The 10,338-nt window shown below is 42.0% G+C and overlaps 1 long non-coding RNA gene across 1 annotated transcript; it reads left to right on the top strand.

The window, feature by feature from the left end:
- Positions 1-960: 960 nt before the first annotated feature.
- On the top strand, positions 961-6,629 carry LOC113970139. The gene is made up of 3 exons (XR_003535052.1): positions 961-1,410; positions 2,521-2,527; positions 6,618-6,629. It is a non-coding gene; the product is annotated as an uncharacterized LOC113970139 (long non-coding RNA).
- Positions 6,630-10,338: the final 3,709 nt, after the last annotated feature.

Here is a 10,338-nt window from a genome sequence, read left to right as displayed (position 1 = left end):
GGCAGGGCCGGCGGAGGCGCCTCGCTCACCTCACCGGGGCGCGGCGCCACCTCAGCGCCGCCGCCGCCGCCGGGGGAGCGCGGGCGGGAGGCGGGGGCGGCCGCGGCCCCGCGCGCTGCCTGACGGGAACTGCGGGTCGGACACACCGCGGCGCCCGAGATCGGGGCGGGGCCGCGGCGGGGCGGGGCCGGCGCCATGTGCCGGGCCTCACACCCTGCGCAGCACCGCCATATGCCGGCCTGGCACCCCGGCGTAACGCTGCCGTGTGCCGGCCTCATAGCCCGGTGCAACGCTGCCACTGCCAGCCTCACACCCCAGACATCATCACCGTGTGCTGGGCCCTCGCTTCCTGGTACTGCATCGCCGCCATGTGCCGCCTCACAGACTGATACTGCACCGGTGCTCTGTGCCGGGCCTCACACCCCAGTACGGCACTACCATCATGTGCTGGCCTCGCAGCCTGATAGCACATCACCACCGTGTGCTGGCCTCACATCCTGGTACTACAGTGCCACATGTCAGCATCACCCCTGGTACAGCACTGCCGTCTGCCAGCCTCACATCCCAGTACCATCCGGGCACTGCACCACCACGTGCCAGCAGTACACCTTGGTACAGCACTGCCGCGACACCACGGGCCTCACACCGCAGTACCGCACTGCTGCCGTGTGCTGGCCTCACACCCCGCTCCAGCACTGCTGCCGTGTGCCGGCCTCACGCCCCAGTCCAGCACTGCTGCCGTGTGCTGGCCTCACCCCCAGCCCCACAGCAGGCCCGGCTCACCCTGCACTGCCCACCTGCCGCCTTGGTGGGGGCACACAGAGTCAGTGCCATACTGTTAAGGAGACCATGAAACAGTGTCTATACGGGCTAGGGGATGAACAGATAGAAAGCAGAGCAGCCCTATCCAGAAGGACTTGGAGTGCTGGTGGATGAGACCACGGACTTGACTTGGCAACGTGTGCTTGCAGCCCAGAGAGCCAACTGTGTCCTGGGCTGCATCAAAAGCAGTGTGGTCAGCAGGTCAAGAGAGGTGATTGTGCCCCTCTACTCCGCTCTGGTGAGACCCTACCTGTAGTCCTGCGCCCATCTCTGGGGTCCTCAGCACAGGAAGGACGCTGACCTGTTGGAGGGAGTCCAGAGGAGGCCACCAAGGTGATCAGAGAGATGGAGCACCTCTCCTGTGAGAAAAGGGTAAGAGAATTGAAATTGTCCAACCTGGAAATAATTGTGGCCTTCCAGTACCGGAAAGGAATTCACAGGAAAAATGGCGCAAGACTATTTACAAGGGCATGTAGATACAGGACAAGGGGGAATGGGTTCAAATTGAAAGAGTGGGTTTAGCTTAGATATTAGGAGAAAAATCTTTACTATGAGAGTGGCGAGGCACTGGAACAGGTTGCCCAGGGAGTTTAGTGTGCTCCATCCCTGAAGGTGTTTAAGGCCAGGTTGGATGGGGCTCTGAGCAACCTGGTCTAGTTGAAGGTGTCCCTGCCCACAGCAGCAGGGCTGGAATTAGCTGATCTTCAAGGTCCCATTCCAACCCAAACTGTTCTATGATTCTATGAAACTTCCCTGCTCAACCATGTAGGAGGCACTCCAGCAGTCACACTTGCACCACCTGAGCTGGGACCAAAGCCCCTTCACAGCTGCACCCCCCACACTCACGGTCAGACCAGGTTTCCTTACTGGCTTGGCCTCAAGTTTCCTGTAGGAGAGTTTCGGTCTCCCGATCCTTAAAAAAAATTTAATCATGGTGCAATAACTAAATAACAAAATAACAGCTCAAGCTGATGCCTCTGAGGAGGGATGCTTTTATCCCCTCACAGTTCAAGTGTGTGAAAGTCTGGAGGTCGACAGCTCCTGCCGCATCTCCAAATTTCCCTCACCCGGCCAGGCCACAGCTCCTTGGGCCCTTTGTTGTGCAAAGAATTGGAAGTTCATGGCCTCTTGCCTGGGCCTTCTGCCCCCTAGAGCTCAACCTGCAGCTGCACCCTGAGCTACCTGCACTGAGTGGATTCCTCCACAACACACCTGGGCCACAGCAGCCCCAGGGCCCAGCACTGTTCTCCCCAGTGGTGCCCCGTGAGTTATTGGTGCTGTGCAGGGGCAGCAGGCACAGCCTGGGCTGGGCAGCCAGGCCTTTCCCTCACCGTGCCCTGGATCACCAGCACCTCCCCCAGCCATGTGGCCAAACAAAGCCAGGGACAGCTGTACCCGGAGTTAGCATCCAATACAAACACTGGACAATATAACGCACAGCGTGCTGCTGGAATCACTGGAGCAAGAGCTACTGAACTGAGCACTGTGCAGACTGGAGGTTCATTGTGCACCTGTTTTCTTGTTTACCCTCTGGGTTAAATATCAGTCAAATACATGATTAACTGTCCTAAAGCTTTGCTGAGTAAAACATTCCCATTACTTTCAGCGGGACATTGCAGAACAGCTGGACACAGCCTTACCTGGGCGTTGAAGCCACAGTTGCTGGAGGAAACAGCCCTGTAACACAGCACTGCCAAGAGCTGCGGTTTCACTCGCCTCAGAATTTGCATATGAAAATCTCCGAACCAAAAAGTGACTAAGAAATTCAGTTTTTCTCATGCCTTTTTGTCCATAGTGCTATCTCACCCTGGCCAACATCTAAGAATGCTCCCGAGTTTAGATGGTTTTTTCTCAGTTTTGTTGTCCATTCTACCCTAATTTAAAAAAACCAACACCAAAGTATGGTTCTTTCTTTAGTAAAACATGAAAATATTTCTTGTGAATTCTGAAGATAAATAGTGGAGAAGTGCATAAACTCTATATCTCAACGTTTTCAGCCCATGCTACTCACAACTTACTGTTATACTATCTGCCATAGCTGCCTTCAGAAATAATCAATTTATTTAGTGTAAATTCTCTCTCAAATATAGATATTTTTTCAGATGAATAAGTGAAGTGTCCTTCTCCTTGTGAACTTAAGCTCTGAAGATGTAACTACTGTGTTTAGCCTGGAAAATATTCTGTTCCTTTTAACTAACATCTTTAGCCTTGAGATGTTTCCAGAGTACTTTGGAACCTCAGAGAAGTGAAGAAAAAAACCCAACATTAGTAATTAAATAATTGCTGCTTAGTGATTATACCATTAAATAATTTGGTTATTACACTTTAGTAGTTAAACAATTACTAAACTGTGCCCTTCTGCCAAAGAAGGAAGAAAAAAGAAGGAGAGAAAAAAATATTCTTGGTATTTGGCAGAAAATTGGGCAAAAGGATGGAAACCAGAGAGTGCAACTTATTTTAGACACAAGTGACTGGGATATAGTACAGTTGCTTGAAACACATATTCAACTACTAATTTACCTACTGAGAATTTGTTGAAGGTGTTTATGTTCCTTCTAAAGCAAGATAAATATAAAGACAGTATTAAGATTACAAGGTAAAACATGGAAAAAGTGTGAAATAACAAAAGTAAGATCAACTCTGCACACTGATTTTATTGAATTTGTGCATTTCAAAGGTGCACAATTGCCTACTGTTCTGCAGAACCCCTGTCTAAGTCCTTGGACAAATTGGTTTGAGTATCATGATTTTGCATGATCCAACAAAGCCACAGAAGCCAGCCAAGGTTTACCGAGTGAGAATTAATAAGCATTCCTAACTGGGAAACACAAATTAATGAGGGATAGTAAATAGTCCCCATAATACAAAAAACTTACTGAGAAAAGCACAAACATATGATACGCTGTAAAGAGAAACACAGCAGCAGCTGATTTGAGAGAACCATTGTGTTTGCTGCAGTTGGGCAGCAGACAGGCACTCTTGGCTAGAGCAGCACAGCCAAGCCTGAAAGTTAACTAGTCTGAATTACTTCATCCTAGACCTATTGGCCTGTGACTTAATTACTAAAGAGACATTTCTTTCCCCTCAGAGAGTTATTGACAGCAATCTCATGAGTTTCTGGGTTTTTTGCCTCAAAAGCACAGTCTGTGCCAGAGAAATCAATTGATTGCAGTATCTCTCAATGGTCCAAACTGCTTCTATTGCTTGCTGTAGGTTAAAAAATACCTGAGGGAAGCACCACTGAACTACTGTGACAAATATACCTACTGATGATTTTTTAAATTTATTTTTATTTTAAACTCTACTGAATGAGTACTCCGTGTTGTGTCTGGTCACTATTAGAATGTGATCTGGGAATCAGAGTGCAATTGTCTAGTTCTGTTTTTGCACGTCAGTAGAAAACCTCTGACAGTGGGGAGGTCTTGCTCATTAGCACTGAAGTTATGGGTTTGTTTAATATTGTTTGTTATTCTTAGAGACACTGCACACAGAGCAAGTATCAACCCGTATGACTGTGCGATTGGAGCTGCTGCCAAAACTTTATTAGGATAGATATGTTCAGATGGGAAGCCTGTAACTATGAATGCACAAACAGATACTAAATGAACATCTGCAAAACAAACACTATTCAACACATGTGTGGTTTCCTGAAGTATTCCATAAGGTATGCTTGTAAAATTGATTGCATTTAGTCTGCTGTGGTTTGTTGTTACAGTATCATACTTCAGGAATTTGGCACAAGTATAAACACTGAGGAGTGATCTAATCTGTTTATAACATTATTTCATAATGTTTGTTAGGCACATATAACATGTTTATAGTATCCTTATTGAGACAATATGAAAAGTCTCAAACATGCAACCCTGAAAAAAGCATAAGCTTCCAGTCTTTTAAACTTTAAAAGAATGCTTTTGTAAATGGAGGAAAAAAACCCCAACCCAAACCATACATTGTTTTTTTAATAACTTCCAACATATTATTATGCAGAATAATAAAAAAATAGCATCTAGGAGAGTCAGTCTCATCAATGTGTATGTGTTTCTCCTATCAACATTACTCAGACTCTCAGGTGAGAATACATTTTAAACTGCTTAAAGTTACAAGAAATGTTTGACTTGGATAAGCTGTATCAGGGTGAAAGTGGCTACAGAGCCATCACAAATCCAGTTTGTTTATTTGCAAGCAAAAGAAAAATAATTCTTTAAAAAAATTAATTTCTAGAAGCTTTTCGTGGTGACCTCAAGTTAAAATAAATTTAGTAGATTAACATAAAATAAATAAGCCTTGCAATAGTTTAGTTTTTATTTTAGAAAAGTGATGCTGTGTACATCCATTTATCTGTTGTACTTGTTCAGTTCTCAGACGAGAGACACAGGGCATACACCTTGTCTATTGGATTCATTTTCATCCTTCACATTCGAAGAAATCCAATCCTAAATGTCTCCTACTGTGTGTAATCCACATAGTAAAGAAAATCCAAGCAAACAGCTACTTGATTTAGCCTTTGCATCCCCTTCTACTCAATTAAGTAATTCAGTAGTAAGAACACTGTTCCACTGGGTTGATGCCAGACATTTTTATATTGGCAGAAGCCTTAAATAGCAGGAAAGGTGACATAATACCAACGCATCACATGACCTGGGGACTCTTGTTGAAAAATTACACTCCTGGGTAAAGTTTACAGTCATGTCTTATTGACAGCAATTGCCAGGTTGTACTGACAACAGCTGCACTGCAAGAGTCCTACTGCTAGAGTGGTTTCCCTCTCTCACAAGCCTTGTCAGGGAAAGAAAGGATGTTGTACATTATTTTGCCAAGATATTGTAGTTCATTAAAATATGGTGAGCAGATACTCATTACCATGTGCCCTTGTTAACAGGAAGTGAAAATTCCTTCTATGATGCTTCCTTTTGTTGTGCTTTGTAAAAATTAACCTCATTATGCAAAATATTAGGCAATGTTCATCTAAGATCCCGCAGGCAAACCATGTTGGTTTAGACAAACAAAAAAAAAGAGGATAATTCCTTTAAAAAAAACCAAACCAAAACAAAAAAGCCAAACCAACCACCCAAACAAAAAAAAAAACCACTAAAAAAGTGAATAAAAACTTGTAGAAGTACAACGTTCCAATGCAGCTCTTAATTATTGCAGATAGTACTGGAAGTGATAAATTATGCATTTACTTTGAAATCATAAAATAACTCACATTGCCTCACACCGAGTTGCCATTAGGAAGATTTTAAAAATGCCTGAAGAATAAACATAGACAAATATTAGCTTCTAAGCAGTATTTTCTCATAATCCAAAAACCCCAAACTAATAAGATAGCAATAAGGAAAGAAAATCTGTTAATATTCCTTTAGTAGAATGTTATTCAGAATTTCTGCTGAGGTATCAGCAGCTCTGGACCAGTTACTGTAAGGAGAGAGTGACACACTTTTAGATTGTTAGATTTCTTTATGTTCTTTAGAAAGTAATCATGTATTTGCCCTACAGTTTCTGTTCAAAAAACTAGAACTGAAACTGATTTCTTGGCACTGTCATCACATCTGTAAAACTTGTCCATGAATTCGGAGAAAGTCTGTGTCAATAACAGAAAACAGCAGGGATTGCTGTCTTATCCACCTGCCGAGTAGTTACACTCTGCAAAGGGAGAACTCTTGTCAGTCCTGGGCTCAGCACTTCCCATGGGTCTGATCTAATCACAGTTTTGCAGGATGTTTGGGGTGCTCTTCTCTCAGCTGTTCCACTTTAAGAATGTTAAATGTCTATCTGAACAGGGATTAAAAGCCTAGGATGCCCCACCTCCCAAGGTCCTGGTTTACATATCAGACTTGAGTCATTGTGGCTCAGCAAACATTGACATGAAACAAAACCTGGATGTTTATTCCAAAACTCCTACTAAAAATCTCATCAAACAAGAGAGGGAACCGGGCACAGGTCTCCTCTGTCCAGTGCTTTCTCCCAGGTGTGTGCACTAGGGACTGGACTTCTGGATGAAAGGCAGCATCACTTCCAGTTTCATTTTCTTGCTCATGAGTCTAGCCAGTCACGTCCTAGGGGTTTGCATTCCCATGGTTTTATGAAGTTTAGGAATCAGCAAAAGAAAATGTTGTCCTCCTAAACATTCTACTTATTTCAGGTGACTGTGGTATCTTTGCCTTCCTTTGAACTGCTTTTTTTCCCAGGTTCTATGGAGAACAGCCTCTAGAAGATTAGCATTTCCTCTTCAGTTTTAGAAAGTTCCTCTGTAGCATATGAAAGGTAACTGTAAAATAGTAGAAGTATATCTTTTTTAAAACCTTGTTTAAAAAATGATTGTGATGGTTTCTGTTGGGTGTTTTTTTGGGTCATGAGTTTTCTGATCCACTGACTGCTATTTCTGTAGTCTGAAACTGTCCAACAGGCCTCATATCTACACAGCTATTTCCTTTTTGCCTCAATATTCAGCAGTCAACTTGTTTATCTTTCCTTCAGGCTCCCTCATGTTGGACATACAGCGTTCTGAGCAGGAATTATTGTACTCCTTCAAGAAAAGTTACAAAACAAAGTTGTAAGCAGCTTTGATAGTATCAACTGGTTTAGAGTTGATATTATCAAGGCTCTTCATCTTCTCCAGATTCTTGAATATTTGGTCTTTGACTAAAATTTAGCCAGTTTATATAGTTCCCTTGCCAAATTCCAAAGCAGAATGCATGGTGCCTAACTGGACCACATGCATTTGATAGCCTAGAGTAGCTTGTGCTTCCATCAAAATCCATCTGAATGCCATGGTCAAGTCATTGGTGTTAATATTGACTTAGCTCTGAAGCAGACAAGGCAGTCATTTTCTGTGAAACATCTAAGGTGTTCTAAAAAGCTTGACTGAAAATCATACTTTTCATGTAGAAATGTGGAGAAGGGGTCAAAAATCCACATAAAGAATGGAATTTCTTAGTTAGTCCTTTAGATTTGAATAGTAGTATAAGTAGGACATTAAATCTGGTAGGAATTTAATTTCTTATTTAAAAATAAGAAATTATTTTTAAAATGTCATTTCTTAAAGATTAAACTTTCATTTGGCTTCTTAGACGTATTTAGCTTAGTTTACTAAGGAAAGGAGATTTATGCAATCATAGCACATGTACCCTGTTAATAGGTTTTGAGCACAGAGGCTGATTTGAGAAAAATTTGATAAAATGGTAGATACTCCTTTAAAGTAATTAAAAGCTTCAAATTCCTGTAAAAGTAACTGCTGGGTAGAGAGTGCCCAGGATGAGACTTAGAATGAAAAAACATTCTCTCCAGGAGAGAAATCTGAGAAATGCCACAACTGTGGCTTCCATCAGTTTGCAAGCAAGAGCCAAGTTTCACTTGTTGTGATTCCCACAGAGCTGGGTGAACAAAGGGGAAGCACCGTTATTATCCCAGGAACTCCTGAACTCTGAGGGCAGGGATGGCCCAGGAGCAATCAGGCTGAGCTGCCTCCCAAAGCACAGCAAGAGTCCAAGTGACACTCAGTGTGTCCTTTTATGACACTTATTAGCTGTTTTTCACAAACAGAATTATTCTGCTGACTTCTGTATTGCTTTTCTGAGTCTCTGACTAGAACTTACAGCTTTGTTTTGGTTTTGCATTACACAGCATATGGAAGAGGGAGGGAAGGCAATTTCTGTGCTAACCTCACTTCAAGCTGAGTATCTTTGTTCTATTTCCTTTTTCTCAACATGCTGTAATGCTCCATTTCCTCTCAACATGCCCTATTATTATCCCTGTTTCCAGGGTTGCATAAGTGCATAAAACTAGTAAAAACATCCTTTAATTTCTCTCTACAAATTCTGTGTCTGGCCAATGTTACTTTTCATCCCAGCTAGAGTAAAGAGAATAGTTGGAATGTTTAGACTCACAAATGGAACAATGGTAGCAATGGAGACCAACACAGCATCAGAACCTGTAGCAATAAAGGATTACAGAGCAAAATCTTAAACAACACTTACGGGAAAGCAAAGTTTGACAGATGATTTTTTGATCTTTTAGTGATGATTTACAGAGAGACATATGACACTGCAATTAATAGTATTGCTTTGGTACCAGCTGAAAATTCTTGTGGCCTGGGACAACAGAAATGCCTTCTGGTGTTAAAAAAGCTAAAAGTTACCTCTTCATTACATGAACAAGCAGTATTAAATCACAAATAACATTATGGCAATAAAATCCATCCTAACAAAAAATACAAGTGAGCAGAGACTGCACAGAATTCTTTCAGGGATCTTGATCGTAACATTCTCCATCCCACATATTTCTAACAAATGATTTTTATGTGCCTGCAGCAGACATTTGCAGGGTGATTTCCTTAATTATGCTACTATATTAGTACAAATCTATGTGCAGTAAAAAAATATCTTTTCTAGACCTTAAGTATCTATCAACATGCTGAAGCCCTAAACAATTTGTGGTTTGCAGTTAATTTCATTGTCACAAACAAAACATGTCAGACTAGTAGTTTTCTCTGATGTCCCACTCCTAGTCTATGGTTTCCTGGGGAATCATTAACAATGGATCTGTCAGCTGTTCTGCTTCTGTGTTGACAGGTGGAGTACAAATATTAAACTCCTGCAACAAACAAGATACCTGTGTGAATTTGACATAACTTAAAAAATTTGTATTTCTGCATGTTTTCCAAACTACTGTGAACATCCTTTACTACAAGCCAGAATTACTCACCAAGTCTGTCAGTCCCCAAAATCAGTGTCTTAAAAGGCCATGTACAGATCAGTGAAAAACAGCTCATCAGTCTGATGGTTCAAGACAGGTTAATACTTTACTTTGCAGGAAAGAGAATTGCAAAGGGATAAATATGAAGCGATGGTACTGAAAGGCAACCTTCTGTTCAGAGCTAGGGAAGACTTGCTGGCATTGACAAAGAGTTAATTTTTAACTAAAATAGCCTTTTCAGAAGTTGATCAAGTGGAATTGACTTTCAGATTTAAGGCCACACCTTGCTTCTATCAATATGTGCTGTGTGGACTGAAGCTGCAATTTTCAGTTTGGAAAATCTCAATTAGCTACAAAATGCCAATACCCTGACAAAATACATAAAAAATGCACCTGTGAAAAATTAGGCATTAATTATAAACAGTCTCTAGTGGCTCAAGCTGCAGGACTGCTCTTGAACTGCAGTAGCAAAGTGCTCACTGGGGAAACTCGTGATATAATTTTAGAGCAGTTTCTCAGATGAGTTTTCTATTTCAACAGCTCATTGAAAACAATTTGCAGGAGCAGCCACGTTCATTCACATTGTTAACCACCTAATGATCTATAAGAGGGGAAGAGATACTCCTCTTGTGGAACCATATAGTCATCTCATTCTTTTAGGGTATTTTCAATTTGGTTTTATTTTGGAGAGGAATAAAATATACCCACCTGATAAACTTATCGTTTTAAACATCAGAAGCCAGATATTCTTGTGCCCATTAACAGAACAGCTTCCTCACCACACAGAAATACAATATTTGCTGACTTGAAGAAAAAATATTT

Source organism: Neopelma chrysocephalum, unplaced genomic scaffold, assembly GCF_003984885.1.
Source record: "Neopelma chrysocephalum unplaced genomic scaffold, ASM398488v2 Primary Assembly neopelma1_75, whole genome shotgun sequence".
Lineage (NCBI taxonomy): Eukaryota > Metazoa > Chordata > Aves > Passeriformes > Pipridae > Neopelma > Neopelma chrysocephalum.
The sequence above is the reverse complement of the archived record's forward strand: the minus strand, read 5'-3'. Positions and strand labels throughout refer to the sequence as shown.